We start from the raw sequence: 22,842 nt of genomic DNA on the forward strand, positions 1-22,842 counted from the left end.
ACACTCTAGCCATCTACTTCTAAAATGCAAATGTCCCTAAGTAGATAAATTAAGCTCCAAACACATCTTAAAGAATGAGTTCTTAAACTCAAATTTACAGCCCCTCTCTCCCAGAAGCCCCTAAAAACATACCCTTGAAAAATACCAAATGTTGTATTCAGAACAGAGTGTCTAGGCCATAATCAGATATTTAGAAAGTCCCAAAGTGAAGAGGCATTGGCATTAAGAAACAATGTGAGGTATAGTTCTATGAGACGACTTTCTGGTGGCTTTATTCATTTAGTACTATACTAAGGATTTCTTATGTTTTTACATTGTGCTCATAATATGAATTACAACATACTGTTGTATAATGTTGTTTTCTCATTATGTGCCTATCATCTTTATTTTCATTTAGTAGCACTTGTTATTTTCTTATTGCAAATAATCTTTATCATGTGTATTTCATGTCTATATTTTGGTGCAATTTCCAAAAGCTGGCTAACTCTAAATAAACATTTTCTATAGCTCAGGTATAATTAAACTGTTTTAAATAAAATCTTTATTCTAATAAAAAGAGAACAGTCTTACAGAATGCACAAGTCTTTCCAGAATTCATTTTGATGAAACAGTTTTGCTGATGACCTATCTCAACTTTACTGGGGGCTGTCAGCCTGAACTTCAGGCACACTGTCAAGTGAGGACCTTACCCGACTTTAGAAGGCCAGCTTGGCCAGTTTAGCTCTATTTCAGGAGAAGTGGACATTAAGGCCTACAGTCAATGGAAGAAAGTGCTGCTATAGCACTGTCAAGTCCAGAGTGCTCTTAGGAAAGGATGGAGGCAGTTGCCTAGCAAAGGATACTGCTTTCACTGTTCAGGTTCTGACAGAGGAAAAAAAGTTTTTGGTATAGGACTTAGGTCTCTGTTAAAAGTCAGTATCAAGCTCTGACTTGAATGCATTTTAAAAAGGCTTTGAATAATCCTATAGATATGAAAACTTACACCAGGTCGTGCATCAAGATCCTGTGACCAAATCAGATCCAGTGCATGTGAAAATAACAAGGTAACACATAACATGTGCTAAGTACCATGCAATATGTCTGAGCTACACATATGAACAAAGCATGGCTTCTGTGTGTTAGAAGGACATCATTTAGTGGGAGAGAAAAGACACAAAAATAACACTGTAGGAAGACTACTTTAATTTTCAGTACTCTATGTGAAGAACTTAAAAAACAACTACAAAAAGTACAAATGAAAATGATTTTTTAATAGTATAAAATTGTTCTATTGTATTGCAATAGAATTTGAATTAATTGGTTGCTGAATAGCAGCAATAATCTGACTTTCTCCGTAAAAGAGACTTTAGTTCAAAGCCATCATCGAACATCTCCAGGGCATGGGCTTTCCTTTTTTTTTAATTTTTATTTTAAGTTCAGGGTTAAGTGTGAGGTTTGTTACATAGGTAAACTTGTGCCATGGGGGTCTGTTGCACAGATTATTTCATCACCCAGGTATTAAGCCTAGTACCCATTAGTTATTTTTCAGATCCTCTCCCTCCTTCTGCCCTCCCTCTGATAGGCCCTAGTGTGTGTTGTTCCCCTCTATGTGTCCATGTGTTCTCATTATTTAGCTCCCACTTATAAGTGAGAACATGTGGTACATAAACCAATAGAACAGAGTAGAGAATCCAGAAATAAGACCGCACACCTACAACTACGTAATCTTTGACAAACCTGACAAAAACAAGCAATGGGGAAAGGATTCCCTATTCAACAAATGGTGCAGGGATAACTGGGTAGCCATATGTAGAAAATTAAAACCGGACCCCTTCCTTACACCATGACATGGAATTTCCTAGCAACAGCCTTCAGCCATTCAAATAAATATCATATCAACAGTGAGGCATACTTGTGAGTGGATCCTTCTCATGAGAAATCTGGGGATCCCTGTTAGACTAAATATGCTAAAATGCCTATTCCTACTAGACCTTGTACCTCATAAAAGCACAATCTATAATTTATTTATCTTTATATACTATGTCATCTAGCAAAAGCACTGACAGTGTTAGTGTTCACTAAACAGTCTCTGAATAGATGAATGAATGAATGAATGAACGAATGCATGGATTTCTTTCACATAGTATGAGGTTGCAGTGAACTGCCAAATGTTTAACTAAATTGGATATTAAGGAATTTCTCTCTGTGTGTGTATGTGTTCCTGCATGTGTGTGTGTGTAGCTAACTAGAAAGACATGAGGACATTTTATTATGTTAAACTGTTAATGAGAATTGTATTTAATTAAAGAGTCCATGCAGGATCTTACAAGTCTGCTTTACTATAAATTATCTTGTTATATTAAAAACCCGTGTATAAGTGAAATAGTTTATTAAATGATAGTTACTTTTACTTACTTGGAATGTTATCAGTGGAGATAGTCTTATGACTCAACTCATGTCGTGTACACCCATATACATCTACACACAGTAGCAAATCTATGAAAATAGGTTGACTTGGCTGTTACTTTTTTAATATAAAAAAAGTTCCAATCTTAGGATGAAAGCTGAATGGAGATTTAGGCAGCTGTCTCACACTTAGGCTATACCAAAATTGGCTACAATAAAGATTCAAATAGGAAAATATTGACAGTGTACTAACTGAAATAAGTATTCTATTAGGTAACTTTCTCTTTGGATAAGGTCATAATTTTTAAATCAATATAGCACACTGAATTTTAGTGAAAATAAACAAATATTTAGAAATTACATTTTGTTAGGGAATTTGAATATATAGTCATATGTCACTTAACATGAATACTGTCTGAGGAATATCCTTAGGTGATTTTGTCATTGTGCAGACATTATAGCATCAGGGTGCACTGACACAAAGCTAGAAAGTGTAGCCTACTACACACCCAGGCTAGATGGTATAGCCCATTGCTCCTAGGCTACAAACCTGTAAAGCATGTCACAGTAATAAATACAACAGGCAATTGTAGCACAATGATAAGTATCTGTGTATCTAAACATAAAAAAGGTATAGTAAAAATAATGTTATAATTATCTCATGTAACCATTTAACATTGTTATTCTTCCTATCCATGAGCATAGAATGTTCTTCCATTTGTTTGTGTCCTCTTTTATTTCGTTGAGCAGTGGTTTGTAGTTCTCCTTGAAGAGGTCCTTCACATCCCTTGTAAGTTGGATTCCTAGGTATTTTATTCTCTTTGAAGCAATTGTGAATGGGAGTTCACTCATGATTTGGCTCTCTGTTTGTCTGTTATTGATGTATAAGAATGCTTGTGATTTTTGTACATTGATTTTGTATCCTGAGACTTTACTGAAGTTGCTTATCAGCTTAAGGAGATTTTGGGCTGAGGAGATGGGGTTTTCTAGATATACAATCATGTCATCTGCAAAGAGGAACAATTTGACTTCCTCTTTTCCTAATTGAATACCCTTTATTTCTTTCTCCTGCCTGATTGCCCTGGCCAGAACTTCCAACACTATGTTGAATAGGAATGGTAAGAGAGGGCATCTCTGTCTTGTGCCAGTTTTCAAAGGGAATGCTTCCAGTTTTTGCCCATTCAGTATGATATTGGCTGTGGCTTTGTCATAAATAGCTCTTATTATTTTGAGATATGTCCTATCAATACCTAATTTATTGAGAGTTTTTAGCATGAAGAGTTGTTGAATTTTGTCAAAGACTTTTTCTGCATCTATTGAGATAATCATGTGATTTTTGTCTTTGGTTCTGTTTATATGCTGGATTACGTTTATTGATCTGCGTATGTTGAACCAGCCTTGCATCCCAGGGATGAAGCCCACTTGATCATGGTGGATAAGCTTTTTGATGTGCTGCTGGATTTGGTTTGCCGGTATTTTATTGAGGATTTTTGCATCAATGTTCATCGGGGATATTGGTCTAAAATTCTTTTTTTGTTGTGTCTCTGCCAGGCTTTCATGTCAGGATGATGCTGGCCTCATAAAATGAGTTAGGGAGGATTCCCTCTTTTTTTATTGATTGGAATAGTTTCAGAAGTAATGGTATCAGCTCCTCTTTGTACCCTGGTAGAATTCGGCTGTGAATCTGTCTGGTCTTGGAATTTTTTTGGTTGGTAAGCTATTAATTATTGCCTCAATTTCAGAGCCTGTTATTGGTCTATTCAGAGATTCAACATCTTCCTGGTTTAGTCTTGGGAGGGTGTACGTGTCAAGGAATTTATCCATTTATTCTAGATTTTCCAGTTTATTTGCATAGAAGTGTTTACAGTATTCTCTGATGGTAGTTTGTATTTCTGTGGGATCAGTGGTGATATCCCCTTTATCATTTTTTATTGCGTCTATTTCATTCTTCTCTCTTTTCTTCTTTATTAGTCTTGCTAGCGGAAGAACATTCCATGCTCATGGATAGGAAGAATCAATATCGTGAAAATGGCCATACTGCCCAAGGTCATTTATAGATTCAATGCCATCCCCATCAAGCTACCGATGACTTTCTTCACAGAATTGGAAAAAACTACTTTAAAGTTCATATGGAACCAAAAAAGAGCCCGCATTGCCAAGTCAATCCTAAGCCAAAAGAACAAAGCTGGAAGCATCACGCTACCTGACTTCAAACTATACTACCAGTCTACAGTAACCAAAACATCATGGTACTGGTACCAAAACACAGATATAGACCAACGGAACAGAACAGAGCCCTCAGAAATAATACCACACATCTACAACCATCTGATCTTTGACAAACCTGACAAAAACAAGAAATGGGGAAAGGATTCCCTATTTAACAAATGGTGCTGGGAAAACTGGCTAGCCATATGTAGAAAGCTGAAACTGGATCCCTTCCTGACACCTCATACAAAAATTAATTCAAGATGGATTAAAGACTTACATGCCAGACCTAAAACCATAAAAACCCTAGAAGAAAACCTAGACAACACCATTCAGGACATAGGCATGGGCAGAGACTTCATGTCTAAAACACCAAAAGCAATGGCAACAAAAGCCAAAATTGACGAATGGAATCTAATTAAACTAAAGAGTTTCTGCACAGCGAAAGAAACTACCATCAGAGTGAACAGGCAACATACAGAAATGGGAGAAAATTTTTGCAATCTACTCATCTGACAAAGGGCTAATATCCAGAATCTACAAAGAACTCAAACAAATTCACAAGAAAAAAACAAACAACCCCATCAAAAAGTGGGTGAAGGATATGAACAGACACTTCTCAAAAGAAGACATTTATGCAGCCAACAGACACATGAAAAAATGCTCATCATCACTGGCCATCAGAGAAATGCAAATCAAAACCACAATGAGATATCATCTCACACCAGTTAGAATGGTGATCATTAAAAAGTCAGGAAACAACGGGTGCTGGAGAGGATGTGGAGAAATAGGAACACTTTGACACTGTTGGTGGGACTGTAAACTAGTTCAACCATTGTGGAAGACAGTGTGGCGATTCCTCAGGGATCTAGAACTAGAAATACCATTTGACCCAGCCATCCCATTACTGGGTATATACCCAAGGATTATAAATCATACTGCTATAAAGACATGCACACGTATGTTTACTGCAGCACTACTCACAATAGCAAAGACTTGGAACCAACCCAAATGTCCAACAATGATATACTGGATTAAGAAAATGTGGCACATATACACCATGGAATACTATGCAGCCATAAAAAATGATGAGTTCATGTCCTTTGTAGGGACATAGATGAAGCTGGAAACCATCATTCTCAGCAAACTATCGCAAGGACAAAAAACCAAACACCGCATGTTCTCACTCATAGGTGGGAATTGAACAATGAGAACACTTGAACACAGGAAGGGGACCATCACACTCCGGGGCCTGTTGTGGGGTGGGGGGAGGGGGGAGGGATAGCATTAGGAGATATACCTAATGTAAATGATGTGTTAATGGGTGCAGCACACCAACATGGCACGTGTATACATATGTAACAAACCTGCACATTGTGCACATGTACCCTAGAACTTAAAGTATAATATATACAGTTATGTGGTGCATGGCTGTATTTTTAAGCAGTGTGTTTAAATTTATATACACTATTTTAAGCAAAAGTAGTGTTCTTAAGTTGGAACATCATATGTTAAATATTAGCTTTTAGTACAATTTATTGTAATGGAAATTTTGACAGATACTTCAGGTACTTAACCAAATAAGTGATAGTTCCTCTAGACTACTGCTTACCAAAGGGGCATATACATTACAGTAAACAAAATCACGTGGAGTTCAGATGATCATTCCTAGAAACTTGATTGAATATAGTCTTGTCTTATCATACTTCAACTATTCAGTTCCCTAGGAGAATATCAGGAAGTTTAGACCTTCTATGTATTTAAAATAATACTGATATGCTAAATTATATTGCATTAATCCTTTAATAACTATTCCTTCAAAAAGGTGGAGGGAAAGTAGTCTGCTGCCTATTTGTATGGCTTAGTTTATATTTTAACAAACTATAGGTTGGTATGGTCCCCTTCATGAATATGCATATGTGGTACAAAGACATGATATTAACATAAATAATGTAATGATTCATTACTTCTTTTGAAAAATCATCATTTGATTTCTGAAATTAAGCCATTACCTGGTTCCTTCTGGCAGCTACTATTCTAGAGTCTTTCTCTCTCTCTTTCTTTATCACGCCACCACCAGGTGGCCTATATTTCTATGTTTTTTTTCTTCTTTGGGAAGAGGGGAGAAGGATTCTGAGGTTGGGTGCTATGTTACTCTCAGAAACCCTGAATGGTTACCCGCCAATTGGGACTCTACCTGCTTACCTTGTAGAAATTGGTCAATTCTTAAAGGTGAGTGATTTGTTGACCTGTTTGCTTAATTTCCCACATTTCCTTTGTAGTTTTCAGGCATCTGGTGTTTCTCAACTAAAATTAAATATTGTAAAATGTGGCATACAATTGTTAAAATACAAAATAATTTTCTTTCTTTTCTTCAAATATGATGTGAAAGTGGAGTCCTAGACGCTAGGATACCAAATCATTTTCAGTAAATGCTTCACTGTAGTGTATATTAACAGTTGGATATCACATCCCATTCTGCCAACTTCTAGATGCTGAGGTAGGAAAAGAAGAGGTGCTGAGATTGTAGTGGAGCACTCATCAGTGTGGTCAGGGGTCCTGCTGAGATGGCCACTGGGTCTCATGCTCTTGGGTACAGCTGGTGGCAAGTTCCTGCAATCAGAAGCCATCACTAGCAGAAAGACTCTACAGTCATTTTAATCAGTCTTTGGCAAAGTTGGCAGTAAATGTACTAAGTAGATACATTTTCCTGAAAATTGCCACTGTAGCTTTAGTGTCCTGCTTGAATTGAGGCAGCATGATATAATGTAGAATCAGAGAGGATAGAATCAAACATTCCACTGGTTCTCAGCCTATACTTATTCTATAAAATTATTCTGTTTCTTGATCCAGGGAACAGCATTGTAAATTATTCACAAGGTAGATATGCAGAAGGCATATGCAGTATATCTAAAGTATTATTTAAATGGACTCTAGAATATTTATACAATAGTAAAGAGTTGAGAAATGAGATATTTTCTGTTTCATTTAAGCAAAATATGCAAGGTTAATTCTATTAAAATTTTAGGGCTTTTTCAGCTATATGTATATGTAATTTAAACTATCTAATGATTCTATAAGGCTTTAATAAAAACCAGCAGCCTCCTCTTCCTCGCTCCTCACCCTACTTCATAACAGCAAAGGTTTTCATCACTTAGCTAGTGAGCTAGGTACAGGATTCAAGTATTTACCCCATAACTCTAAAGCAACATGTTTATTCTGCTACATCAAGATTTGTTTCCATTTTCTATATTTTCTATTGACTTCCTATTATGGAAGATGGAGATGTACTTCTCCTATGTTTCTGTTCTCACTCACTTCTCCTCCACCCATCTTTCAAAGTATAATTTTGATTAAATCAGCATTCAGTGTTTAAATTATTATTACTATTTTAACATCACTCAGAGATGAGCCATGATAAGCATTAGAATTACATTTCCTGTCTTGTATGATGTTTTGTTCTTCCTGGGGTTCTTAATTACTTCAGTTTCCCCATTGCCTAGTTTTTTCACCTATCATTCATTTTCCTCCTTAAATGCAAATCTTTTTTCAACTCATTAAAAAATGAGTAATCTCTCAGCTTTTTTCAATGTGGAAACTTGTTCCTTGCTCTACTAAAAACTTATAAAATATACAAAAGATAATAGGAATAACTTTGTGAGTACCCATGTACTCACCCACTCTTCAGTTTAAGAAATAAAGTATTGAATGAGCATAAATTAGAGAAAATTGTACATATCTTTATAGTTACAAGGAGAAGATCTTTTTTTCAATAAATTAATTTTATGATAAATTATACTAAAAAAAAAAGAAATAAAGTATTACATGAAACTTGAAAGTCCTCATGTTCCTTTCTCTAATATACCCCCATCCACCCATATAACCTTTATCCAAAATTTAGTGGTCATTATTCCTATCTATTGTTTCTCACTTGTTCCATGTATATAAAATACTAAAGCAAAATATATTACACTTTGGAATATTTTAAAATATTTTAGAAATATTACTACTGTATACTATACAAATTCTTTATTCTTATTTTTTCACCTGACATTTCCATGTTTACAGGATTCATTTATGTTGACACATGTAATTGTAAGTTACTGACTTCCACTGCTCTGTAGCATAACCATTATGTTAAAATTCATGACTAGTGATAGTAAACATGAAGCCATTTCACTTTGTCTTTTAATGTCACTTGAAATCCTCTGTGTGATTTATTACTTCCAAAACCAGAAAGAGAAAAATTCTTAAAGATCCTATGATTAAATGGGTACTCTGAGAACTTTAAGACACAGAAACAGTCTCACTTCAGTTTAAAAGATACAGTCATGTGTGATTACAAATGTCCAAATTTGATTTAAAATCTAAGTTTCTTCTCTCTTCCAGCTTGCCTTCATATAAAAAGGAAGCTTGCAGCCACCTAGAAAAGAGGATTTGGTACTTTTTAAGCTTTTGACTGTCCCTCTCTCTACTCTGTATCTTTCAAATGCAAGGGAAAGTCCAAGAGTTTGCAAAGCTGCTCACCCCAACATATTTGAACAATCCAACCACAGCCAGTAACTTCAACTTTTAGACTTTATATGACCACAGTAATTCCTATTTGTTTGAGCTGCCGTTAAATGACATTGTTGGTTGTTACTTGCAACCAAGTATACTTCAAACGATGTAATATACTCTTTTAATATTATTAGAGCAATTTATCTGCATCTGTTGTGATAATCTTATGGGTTTTTTATTTTTTCTATTTTAATCTGTTACTATGGTGAATTACCTTAAAGGTTTCCTATTGAGAAAATATCTTTGCATTTCTGTGATAAATCTAACTTGTGTATGTACATATGTATCTACATACATAGGTGTGTGTATGTTCATATCTATCTATCTATCTATCTATCTATCTATCTATCTATCTATATATTCTGGCCTCTTACATGATTCCTTCTAAAACTCTTCCTTCTAAACTTAGATATGTACTCAATATTCTCATTTCATCTCATCTTTCATAATTTCCACTTTTTTAAAACTCTATGATTTAAATTCTAATAATTGTGCCTGCCAGTTTACAAATTCTCTTTATACACATATTTCATTACTGTTAATCCAGTATATTGAATTTCTAATAAATTTTCAAAATTCACATTGAACTTCTTTAAGCCTACCTTTTTAAATAGTCTTTTAGCCCTTACTTATTAATATACTGTTTCATTTCTTTAAATATTTTGAACATATTTATTTTCTATTTAATGACTAAAATTTCAGAATCTGCAGTTGTTGCTGAGATGTTTATATATTTCCTGAATCTTACTCCTGTCATCTTTTTCTTCATGCAACAAGTAATGTTTGATGAATTAAAGTTCCTTAGAATTTTACCATTAGGAAAGATTGAACCTTGGCTTAAAGTTAGTTTTCCCAGAGATTTCATCCTAAGGCCCTGAATCTTGAGCTAATCTCAGTTTATTAACGTCCGGCAACATACTAGGGTGTTAGTAGTCTATCATAACACACTTTCAGATTTAAAACTTCAAGGACAAAATTTCCCATTTCCATATTAGGTTCTTTAAGTTGAAATTTTCCAGAACTTTCGCATTCTTATTTCTCATCTCGTTGTTATTCCTGAAAAACCAAAGTTTCAAAACCCCAAAGTAGCAGGAAATTATTTTTCTAACAGGAGAAAGATGTTTAATCATCTGCGTTTACATTTCAAGCTGTTTATGAAGATAACTGATATGCTTTCTGATAGGATGCATGCATTGCTATCTAACAACTTTATAATTTTCAAATTATCATACCCCATTTACATCTTATAGAATATCTGTCTTAATTTCCCATATTTATCAGTTTTTGAAAGTTTTAACTCAATGTGGAAGAATTAAGATGTAGTTAAAGGTGGTAAAGAAGGAGCTGAACAATCAATGTGTCATATTAAAACTCTAATTAAAAATCAAATGCTGAAAGTGATGACATTAACAGGTAATATTGATGAAAAACAGGTTGGCTAGAGATTAAAATAGTTTAAAAAGCAATATTTCTATCATTTTTTTCTATTTCAATGTAGCTGCAATTGTAGCATTTTGTTCTGCTCCATGAGTCAAGGATAAAACTTTGCTTTGTTCATCTGAAACCCCTAATGGTGTTTATACAAATATTATTATTCTACTGTATAGACCTCAAATAAAGATGAAACCCATTGAGTATAACGTTCGAAGAAATGGCTTACAAAATCTAAAAACCAGAACAAATCTTGAAACACAGCCGTCCCAGTTGGCAATAAGTTAATTGTGATTTCAGTGGTATTTGTTTCCCTTAATATATTTCAGGGGCAAGTGTCACCAGGATAGGTATTCAGTGACTAAGAATGTAGAAGACTGCAAAGTCAGGCTGTCTTGGTTCAACCCCTACTGACTGTGTGACCCTCAGTATGTTCCTAAATCCTTCTAAGCTTCATTGTCTATATCTGGTAAATGTGGACAATAATAGTACCTAGGTCAAAGAGTTGTTGTAAAGTCTTTAGGAGGTAATGTTTTGAAATCCACAGCACAGGGTCTAGCAGAGAGGAGTGCTCAAACGGACCTTCATCTTCTCAGGATCTAAAAAAGTTAGGTCTTTCAGAGGCCAGTCTGGGAAAACAGACCTGAATTTTGGAATAGAAGCCAGTGCTTTAGACAACTCCATATTTATGTAGCCAGTAGTAGTTGGTTTATCTTCCTATCAGCTTTAGCAGAGAGCAAGCAAAGAAAATCAGCTGCAGGCTGTGAAGGTAGAAAAAGTATACCATGCATCCAATCACTTTCTCTGCCATTTTCATCTTTGCACAATATTTTGAGTGATTTAGGGGAGTTAGGGATTGAACACATTGGTTTTTCATCACACAGACCCGTTTTCTCAGAGGCTAGAATGCATCACTTAGTACTTGGTGACCAAGAGCAATCATAGCTTTATAGCACAGGGCCTGGAGCAAAGCACAAACTCAATAAACAATAGTTACAGTTTATTATTGTTATCATTACATTTACTTGAAGAATAAATAACTTAAGAATTTATGCATTTTATCTTAAGGCAAAAAATTTTATGTGGAAAACAACTTAACCCAGTTGTAAATTAAGCTAATTCAGTCATCTAAAATAACCTAGCAATGATTGTCCAACCCTCCTCATGTTATAAGTGCTTGAATTATGAATTCATTATATTTGCTATAAAGGATATAATCTTTTTCTCAAATGACTTTCCTATTTAATATCTCATCTTATTCTTATAATTTCCCTATGTGGTAAAACAAATTATTTCCATTATTTTAAAAATAAGAACACAAATTCAAGAAGAGGATGAGAAACTTGACTAAAATCATAAAACCCAGCGTAGCCCAAGTATAGGGTGGCAGAGAATCAGGAGCCCCAGGCTCTGGTCCTGGTTTCATCTCTAATGAGCTTATCTTTGTACAACAGGGATAAAGTTACCTTCTCTATCTAAAGGCTTCACAGTATCATTCTGAGAAACAAGGATAATAATACGTAAAATATGAAAGTACCTTCAAACCCACACAATACTAGACAAATAAAAAATGATATTATGTAACATGAAAATCATGTTATGCAGTTGAGGCTAAATCTAGCTCTAGCTTCTATGTAAAAGAAAAAAGATGACTATTCCATACCACTCCCGGAGAGAAAAGTGACAGAAAATTTTTTTATGAAAGGAAAAAAATTTTATATTTCCTGAAGAAAGAAAATATTATTTCCTACTGGGAGAGAAAGAATTCTTAGAGGAGAATGTGGCAAGAGTAATGAACTTTAAATCAGGACATTTGGGTTGAAGTCTTGCCTTTGGCACCAAGTAACTGCAACTTTTCTTAAATTCTTAAAAAATGTGGACCTCAATTTACTTCGTGTAAAGTGAGGTTAGACTAGAAAATATTGAAGGTCTTTTTCGGCTCTGACATTCTCTGTTGCTATATTTCTGCTTTCTAAGTGGAAAGCTTTTGTGAAACTGCTAAATACAGTACCACCTCAGTTGAATTGTGGGTCCTAAAAATGGAATGTTCTGAATAATGGAATTTTCCATTTAACTGACAGTGAAGTTTATCTCAGTTTATTATCTTTTTTTATTCCTCCTCTTGCTACTTTTTTTGTTTTTGCTAATCCTCTGTCACAGGTTTGCCTCACACAACTGCCTGTGATACACCCTTTCCCTTGGTCTTCCCTGTTCCTTTAAGGGAAGTTCCACACTGACCTTTTGCATTTTTGGCCGTAGAGTTTCAACACTATCCTTGTTTTACATATGAAATATCACAACACTTCCAGTGCTCCACATTTTTGCAGCAACAACAAAAAAAAAACAATATCAGAACATTTTTGCCAGGTCTGTAATTAGTAGAAATGGCCCTCAAAAATGGCCATATTCTATTCTCCAGAACCTGTACATATGTGACCCTACATGGCAAAACGGGCTATACTGCATGCAATTAAACTAAGAATATTGAAGTAGGGTGATTAGCCACATTATCCGGGGGGACCCAATGTCACCATAAGGGTCTTTATGAGGAAAAAAGGAAGGCAAGAAAGTCAAAGTCAGAAAAGATGTGAAGCCCTAATCAGAGACCAGAGAGAGAGCTTTAAAGATGCTACACAGCTGGCTTTGTTGTGCAAGGAACCACAAGCCAAGAAATGAAGGCAGTGCAAGCGGCCATAAGCCAAGAAATAAAGGCAGCCTGTAGAAGCTGAAAACAGCAGGGTAATTGATTCATCACGGCATCTCTAGAGGGAACTCTGGGTTTTATCCCAGTAACACTCATTTCAAACTTCTGACCTCCAGACTGTAAGGTAATAAATTTGTGTTGCTTTTTAAGTTGCCAAATTTGTGTTATTATAGCAACAATAGAAAACTAATACAAAGCTACTTGCTCTTCTCAGTAGTTGGACTCATTTGTAAATTGAATTTTGACCTAACTACTAGTTCATGAAAGACCTTATCAAGCTGTGTATATTTTGAAATTTCCCACAATGATCTAATCCCCAAGCTAATTATTGAGGTAAAACAAATTTAAATACAACTGCTTTGTATCACAATGCAAACTGCATTGCATTTACATTCTGGTTAATCTATTGCTTCATAATTGATGTCCTCAGGTAATCACAATGAGCAAGCTTGTAAGAGATTTCTAGATAATGTTTAAGGTTGTTTGCAATCCTGAGATTACATGATTATATTGCAAAAACAAATTAGAAATCACCCAAACATATCAATTTATATCTCTTTACCTGGAGTGTACTCTGTATGACTCTGATTAACAGAATACAACATCTCAAATCTGACTGTCTAATGTACTTCTAAGTTTCTCTGAATTACCAGTTATTGTTATCTGGGTGTTTCTACAGTTGGAGCTATCTATTTTTTAGAATTCTTTCTGCCCTATTTACTTACACAGAACTTGAGAGCAGCAATCCCCCCAACCCACCCGCTACCCATTATTAAATTATGCTCTATGAAACATACTCCTATTCCCCCATGGAAACACTCTATTTCTAGGTTTCTTAAAAATGGTGAATGGAAAGTAGACAATGTGTAAATAACAGAGTTCTTCACTGATAATTATGGCGACATCCATGAAGGGAAACAATTCAGTAGCTTTCTTTGAAGATGTAATGAGTCAAAGAGGAAAAGAGTTGTCCAGATCAGGAAATAGGAAGAGAGAAAAATAAAAATTTTAAAAACAGGAAGTATACATGAAAAAATAATCCAAACTGTCTTTTCAGTTTCATGGTACTTTCAAGGTATTTATGCAGCCAAGTATTCCAGAAGCATAGGATGTAGATCAGATGGACCTAGGAGATGAAGTTGGAGAAGTAAAGAGGACCAAATCAGAAATACTCTTGTATGTCAATGCTGAGGAATTTGGACTTTATCTTACAGGACACAGGAAGCCAATTGAGAACTTTAAATGGAGAAATAACATAGCTACTTTTAAACACTTAGGAATCTATATGGGTGGTAGATTTGAATGAGATGGTTATTTGGTTAGGAATTCAGCTTAGAGGCTGTTAACATATTCTTATTGAAATAATGAGGGTCAATTGTGAAAGACATGGAGGACAGTGACATTTATTAATCGAATATGAAATAATGAGGGTCAATTGTGAAGGACATGGAGGACAGCGACATTTATTAATCGAATATGAAATAATGAGGGTCAATTGTGAAGGACATGGAGGACAGCGACATTTATTAATAGAATATGAAAGTGAAGTTGATGAAGACTCCCTCTCTCCACCACTACGATCACCAACACTAAGTTTTAATATTTAGTAGTCACGAGAGTCACCAAACAGGAGCCATAAAAGATGATAAATTTCATTTTAAATATATAAAGCCCTCTGAATGCTGAGACTAGAGGAGATGTCAAATGAGCCATTGACAAAGCTTGGTTGAAAATACATTTGGAAAATTGTCAGTACATAGATGGTAAGAGCATTTGGTTGTTGGAGACTTGATTCTCCAGTTTCACTAAAGACCTGTAGGAACCGGAAACATTACTTAATCTCCCTGAACCCAAGTTTTTTCTTTATTTGTAAAATGAACATTATAATCTAATATCTCATAAAATATTGTATAAGTTTTTATCTATATAAAGCGCTTAGTACAATACCCATCCACAGAGAAAACTTGATAAAAAGTAGCCAATTTAGATGAAGTCATGATGCTGAATGATACTACATACGATGATATCAAAAGATGAAAAGAACAAAGCCATGAGGTCACATTTATATTTAAATAGTGGACAAACAAGAAACTAATAAGTGTATACAAGGACAGAGAGAAAGATAAGAAAATCATGGGAATGTAATGTTATGGAAATTGTAGGGCCATCAATGTTTCTTGGCATCCATCATTGACCAGGGAAGGACACAACCTGTGACAAAGGATTGATCAGTTGGATTTTCTCTCTCAAGTCTTTGAATTTTAGCACTATGATTCAAAAATAGAAAATTTTAATTCAATACTTATTCATTCTATAAGCAGTAGCCTGAAAAAATGTTGGACTGCTCCAAATTTCTAAGTTTACTTCCCATGTCTTCCAATTCTTGTTGTGATATCTTTCCCTTGAGAATTGGTACATGTTTCTTGCAAACAAAAAAAAAATCCTTATTGATATTTTAGAAATAAGAGAATAGCTAGCTTCATTTGGAGATAAAATAAAATAAGAACTGATAGATCTCCATTAGATTTGGCAATCGGAAGGAGCTGAAACCTGATTGCAGTTGATCATGAAGAGTATGAGAAGTCTGGTAGCGGAGACTGTGAATTTGGGTTTATCTTTCTAAAGAAGGTATGAGAAGAATATGACAAAAATAAGTTGTGTTAGAGGGAGACTTTTGAGTTTGAATTGTTTCATTAGATGTGAGAGGCATAAGCATGCTTATAATCTAGGAGAAACCAATAGAAAAATATATATTGAGGCTGCAAGAGAAAGAGGATTGATGATGAGAACAAGACAGGAAAGAGGCAGGTTAAGAGGGCATAAAATGTGTGTATGGAAGAGATTAGTACTGAACAGGCAGAGGGCACTGTGTCTCATAGACTGGATACATTTTAAGGTGTTATGAGTGGGGAAGCTAAGGAAAATAACCTGCCGACCTTAGTTTTCTCCTTAAAGCAGGCAGGAAGATCTACAATTGAAAATAAAGGTGCATGGGTAAAATGTAGGTTTGAAAACTATAATAGAGAAAGTTAGACTGACTTTTAAGGAGGAAAGAGACAAATGAATAAAGACAAACAAAGGAATTAATCAAATGTGCTAACAGTGGTGTTGACATTGGGACCATGAATATGTGTAACTTTTTGGCTGCCCAGATAAAGGAGCAGAAAAATGCAGATTTTTGAACTAGAAGTTGGAATTTGCGACTAGATTGTTGTGTTCAAAACAAGGTGCAAGATAAAACCAATGAATTGAAGCAGAAGGGGTTTCAGGGTGAAAGAGAAGAAAAATGAGGAAAAGAGGGTGTGATGGGGAAGGACTGAGAACGGTAGCTGCTGTTGGTTATCTGGAAGAAAATTGAGGGAGCTTGAGATGATTTAACATGATCATCATCTTTCAGCTTGAATGATATGTATAGTGGAATGAGAATCTGTGAAATCTGAAAACATAGGTGGTTACAAAAAAGTGAACTATGATCTGGAATTAACATTACAGAAGCTGCTAATGAAGATTCAATCCAAAACGGGACACAGAGAACAGGAAAGACAGAGGTCCTTGGATTAAGTGGAGCCAAAAATGTAAAGACTAAATTATTAAATGGATTCAAATCCTTTAAGATTATGGCAGGACTTTGAATGAAGGAAAAGGAGCAAACGTCTATACATGAGAAAGTCTGAATAGCTGACAGGATGGTTGATTCTAAAAGTCATACATTAGAGCAGCTACATGAGAAGAACCACAGGGATGAAAAAGTATTCTTACATAAGACTGGCTGAATAAAGGGGTAGAAAGCAGCAGAAGGAAGCTAAGCGAATGCAAACTCATCCCTCTGAATCTATTGACAATAGGGATAAAATCAAAGAAGTGAAGAAAAAATAGACACATTTCTACATTTGATTAGATGAAAATTACATGCAAATTAAGTAGGTTACATCATCATTCAACCCAATATAGCTGTTAGTCATCTGGGATATTTTAGTTTGGGTTTTTTTTTTTGATGTGCGTGATTATTCACAATCTGAAAATCATAATTCTTAACTAACTTCCTCATTCTCCCCAAGATTTTTCTCATGGGCAAAAGTTTGGCAAGAATCTTATCACAATATTGATGCCTCTGGCCTAATAGAAGGTCAGAGCTCAGCTACACGAGAAGAATCACAGAAGAAAAAGTATTCTTACATAAGACTGGAAGAATAAAGGGGTAGAAAGCAGCAGAAGGAAGCTAAGGAAATACAAACGCATGCCTCTGAATCTACTGACAATAAGGGATAAAATCAAAGAAGTGAGAAACAGAATTTTCTTGCACGTTGCCAATCTATGACATAAGAACGATCTGAGGTGTCTTGCCCCTTAGTATTTTTTTTGGAAATCACATTTTGATTGGTTTACTGCAGATGGTTTTAGGATTTGCTTATGCCTAAAACTTTTACTCTCAAAATACAACTATTGTACAAAGCATAAAAAATACACACAGGATAGACAATATTTGGAGCTATAGCTTTAAGATGAATAATCACTTAATGGCTATGACTTATGTATGGTGACTAAAATACATAATCTAATGACAGTAACAGTAGAAAATTTAGGTTTAAAAATAAGAAATACATACAACTTTTTGATAAAAGTATAAGGTATTATTTTCAAATATTTTCATCCTTATATAAAGTATTGGCTCCTAATTGGGACAGAATTAGTTGAAACAGAAGCAATTTTACAACATAAGCCCACCCAATTCTTCCAGGAAGATGTGTTCTAATTTAAGAAGAAAAAATAAACCAAATGTGTTATTTGAAATTCAAAAGAATTATATGCATCACCAAACTATCTTAAGCTTCCTCAGAGTACAAATATAATACATTCCATAATAAAATACTGTTTAAAAATTCTGAGTAAACGGCCATTCCAAAAAAAGTGCCACAGATCATATATTAATTTCTGAACAGCATTACTAACTAGTAGATTCAGCCAGATCCAAAGGTTTCCGTTTATTCAGTGTGGTGCAGTTTTGTAAAGTTCCCTTTTGGCAAAATGTCAGAGCTGTTACTATTCATGAATTAAATTACAACTTTGTATCAAACAAAACTGAGCAAAACTAACCACTTGGTTCTTAAAGATGCCTTCAAAACACCTTGACTCCCTCGTTGAGCCATATTTTTATGATCGCTTATATGTAACCCTGATGTTGGTCATACTGATGTCCTTAACAACTATATAATGGTCTCAACTGGTCTCTCAGCATCATTTCTGGGCCATGTCTCCATAAGATAGGCAGGGTGATCTTCTCAAAATGCAACTCTAACCATGTTATTCCCCTCCTCAAATGTCTATTATGGCCATAACCACAGCGCTATAGGCTTTAGCCCTGTCTTTTTCTCTGATTCCACCTCAAGGCACTCTGCCTAGCTCTCCAATACAACCATATTCCCTTCATCCACAGAGCCTTTGCATGAGATAGCCCTTATTCATGAACTGCTTTCTCTCTTCTCCCTCTCTCACTACACTCTTCATCTATTTCACTGTTCCTTTAGGGCCAAGCTCACAGTATATTGCCTCAGAGAAGTTTTCCCTGCCACCTCATGTTCCATCAACCTTACCCTGTTGCATACTGTGCTTTGCTAGCACCTATGACAGTTTCATTAAAGACAGTCTCTTCCACAAGACTATAGAGTTCGGTGAGGCCAGGGCACATGCACCATGCCTGTCACTGTATTGTCTATATCTAGCTCAGCACCTGGCATTTAACAGTCCTTCAATTTGTTTGGTTGAATAAATGAAGAAAACCCTAAATAAAATGACATTTGTGCAGAAGCTTTCATTTCATCAATGTTTACTCTAAAATTTATACAATTTTAATTTGGGAACTTAGAACATTTCTACATTTTTTAAAATCTGAAATTAATTGCAAATAAAAGTGTCGCTTAAGGAAAAATTGTGAAAAGAATTTGTAATGGGCAAAAGGTTACTGAGTATTCTTCCAATGGAATGTTGAGTTGTATTTTTTTCCAGTGACAATTTTTTTATATTTAAAAACAAAATCAACTTTGCCCCCAAAAGTCCTCAAATTAAAAAAACAGATTAAAAAAAATTTACAGTGAATATACCCAGCAAACATCTATTTGTGCAATTAAACACTGTCTGTTACTGTGGCACAAATATTAAATAAACAATATACATGTGTTCTTGGAGGTGAGGGGAGTTCCAAGTGTTAACTCTGTGGGGTTTGGGAAGGCAAGATGAGGAAGTGAGAGACTGTGGAAATCAATTTTGTTTATCATAATTCTTTCCATATTTCTGTCCATATAAACACGTTCATAAAGACAAAAAAGGGCCAGGAGTGGTGGCTCATGCCTGTAATCCCAGCACTTTGGGAGGTCGGGGCGGGTGGATCACCTGAGGTCAGGAGTTTGAGTCCAGCCTGAGCAATATGGTGAAACTCCATCTCTACCAAAAAATACAAAAAATTAGTCAGGGATGGTGGCATGTAGCTGTGGTCCCAGCTACTCAGGAGGCTGAGGCAGGAGGATCACCTGAGCCCAGGAGGCAAAGGTCACAGTGAGCCAATATCAGGCAACTGCACTCCAGGATGTGTGACAATGAGACTCCATCTCAAAAAAAAAAAAGAAGGAAAGGGAGCTTGAGATGTTTAAAATAAAAATTGGAGAATACTTATTCCTGAACAAAAAATAGAAGAGAAAATAGATTAAAATGATACAAGTGGATGGGAAGAAGAAGGAAGCAGAGGGGCCAACCAGGGGAAAAAAGGGGACCCAAAGAAGGAGAGGCTGAAGGAATCCAATGCCAGTGTGGATGTCCATCTGTTTCGGTCTTCATCACTACTGTCTGAGGCTCCAGTTTAGCGTCAGTCTCCTTACTTTCTGTCTCCATCCACAGTCTATCAGGATCCTTCAACACCCTCTATCCTGTCCCCGCCCTTCTGGGCTGCTCCCTTCCTCTTCTTCATTTAATGGGAGCTGGTTCGCTCCAGGATCCTCAGGTCATAGTTCTTTTTGGGCATTCAAAGTGTGATGCTATTCAGGGAGTTGTTGAGATGAAGGGAGGCATTTTGAGCAGCCAGCGGGTTAGGGAACACAGCCATGATGGTGTACAAGGCAGCAAGGTCCAAGCAGTTGCCATTCTCAGCAGTCCCACCATTGTCCCCTCCACCCCCGCCAGGCAGCCCCTGAGCTGGGTCTTGGCACTGGACATGGCAAGCTGCTTAAAGAGTTTGTCTGCCTTGGTACAGGTGATGCCCTCAGGGAGATCTGTCACCTCCGGCCCCTGCCCCAAAACAACATCTGCTGTCCCCATGTCAGAGAAGGCAGATCTGAATGCTTGTCTCTTGGCCCTGGTTTTCACGCTTCAGTCCACTCTGTCCCTGGGGTACTGTGTAAGTTGACTGGTCATGGAGCAAGGGAGGGCAGATGGATAGATTGTACTCTAAAGGCTGGCCTAAGACGGAGTAGCACCCATCACCCTGTGCTGGACCCCCTGGCCAGGGGAACCATCTGAGGACAAGCAAGGGACTGAGTCCTGTGCAGACAGCCACCATTGAGGCTGGTGACAACAGAAGGTGGCGAAGCCTGGGTAGGAGATGTGTCAGGGCTGCTGCTCATTTGTATGTTGGCCTGGGGGCTGATGTCAGGACTATACAGGTCTCCAGGCTTCTGCCCCTCATGGTCCATGCTGTAGTATTTACAGTGACTCCAGTGGACCCTGGATGGGTTCTGAGTGGGGTCAGGCTCCATTAGCGAAATTCAGCTGCATGACCACCACAGCTGGTCCAAAAGGTGACACTCCTGACTGCTGCTGCGGCATCTGTGGTACACGGCAGGGAGAGGGAAACTGAAGCATCTGGTACTACTGAGACCCAGGAGGTTGCAAAACCCCAACAGTAGGGCTTGTATGGTTCTGCTGAGCCAGTGGGATCATGCTGTAGTACACTGGTATGCCCCCTGTTGGGGGGCCTCCTTACCCAAACTGGCTCACAGGGGCCAGCATGAGTTGCTAGAAAGTGTGCTGGATCACATTTTGTGAGTAATTACCCACTGAGACTTGGTAAGAAGGCAGTGGAGTGTGCTGAACCACCAGGCCTTGCATCTGGGCCTCCATGCTGCTTCTCTGACTGCTGAGCAGGTCCTGGTTCTGTGGCTGCTGGACCCCAATCATTCCTCGGTAAGCCATCTGCTGCTGGTTAGGCATCACAGGCTATAAACGGGGCTGCTGGGATGGCTGAGCCAGCTATTGACCACATCAGGATCTGCAGGCCACCAGGTGAGAGAAAGGTCAATATTGCTGGTTGGAATTAGGATATTGTCCAGGGGGATTAGTAAGAAACATGGAACTGTTGAGAAGGCTGCATGTAGCCCCGGGGTAGCAGCACTTGCTGAGTAGGTGGTGCATGGCTAGAGGTGGAACAGTTAGAGGTGGGGAGGGACTGACCCATGGATGCCATGACGAAGTTAGTCCACTGACAGTGCTGGGAGATGAGTGGGGGCTGGAACAGAGCTGCCAATGAGTCAGTTGCTTTAGTAGAACCTTGGTAGCTAGGGCTCATTTGTCTAAAGGACTTGCTGAGGTCATCTGTCTGTGAGATCACATGATTATTCAAGGGTAGCTGTTGCTGAGGCATGGGTGGGAGAGCACAAAGTTGCTGCTGCTGCTGCTGCTGCTGGACAAGGGAGAAGGTTCGGGATAGACTGGGATGAGGTGACCTGGTTGCACACTTCTGGGGCATATAGTGCCATACCTGGCCTGGAGATCGTTCCTGCATTGCCACCTTTACTGCTGCCATTGCAGTCACCTTGGGTGAAGACACAGATTCTGCTGAAGCTGCTGGCTTTGATTACAGAGGGTCGCATGTTCTGGACAGAGCCATCAGCGTTCGTGCTGCTCCAGGGCCACGGCTCCAAGGGATTTGAGTTCACTGTTCTGTTCTGGCAGCTGCTTGAGGTGCAGCTGAACTTTCTGCAATTCCCCCTGATGTCATTTATATATCCTTTCTGGCCAGTCTCTTGGGGGGCAAATATTCTCTCTCAGACCCTTGGATATTTGTCCCCTTTCTCTTCTATTGACTTGCTTCTCCTTCCTAAATCACCACTTTTATTTGTAATTAATTTCAGATTTTAAAAAATGTAGAAATGTTCTAAGTTCCCATATTAAAACTGTATAAATTTTAGAGTAAGGATTAATGAAACGAAAACTTCTGTACAATGTCATTTCATTTAGGTTTTTCTTCATTCATTCAAAGAAACATATTAAAGGACTGTTATATGCCAGGTGCTGAGCTAGATATAGACAATACAGTGACGGGCACAGTACACATGGACTTGGTCTTACAGAGCTCTGTAGTCTTGTAGGGGAGACAGTCATTAATGTTTGACAGTTTCATCTATGAAATGGGCAAGTATTGTTGAAATTTAAGGAACATATTCACATGGACAGCTGAGTAGTTAAAAATTAATGCAATCTTTTAAAGCCACAGTATGGGATATATCTTGATTTTTTTATATGTCATTTCTTTGATCAGGATCTTCCACCCTAAAGACATAAAAATGTGC

General features: G+C 37.0%; 1 long non-coding RNA gene and 1 pseudogene across 1 annotated transcript in view; one reads left to right on the plus strand and one right to left on the minus strand.

Annotated features, from left to right (window-relative positions):
* The window catches only part of LOC129060010 (uncharacterized), a 132,890-nt gene that overhangs the window by 35,895 nt on the left and 74,153 nt on the right, over positions 1 to 22,842 (plus strand). The gene's annotated exons all lie outside the window — the stretch shown is intronic.
* On the minus strand, positions 19,208 to 22,158 carry LOC100440567 (R3H domain-containing protein 2-like; annotated as a pseudogene).

This window comes from Pongo abelii, chromosome 5 (genome assembly GCF_028885655.2).
Source record: "Pongo abelii isolate AG06213 chromosome 5, NHGRI_mPonAbe1-v2.0_pri, whole genome shotgun sequence".
Lineage (NCBI taxonomy): Eukaryota > Metazoa > Chordata > Mammalia > Primates > Hominidae > Pongo > Pongo abelii.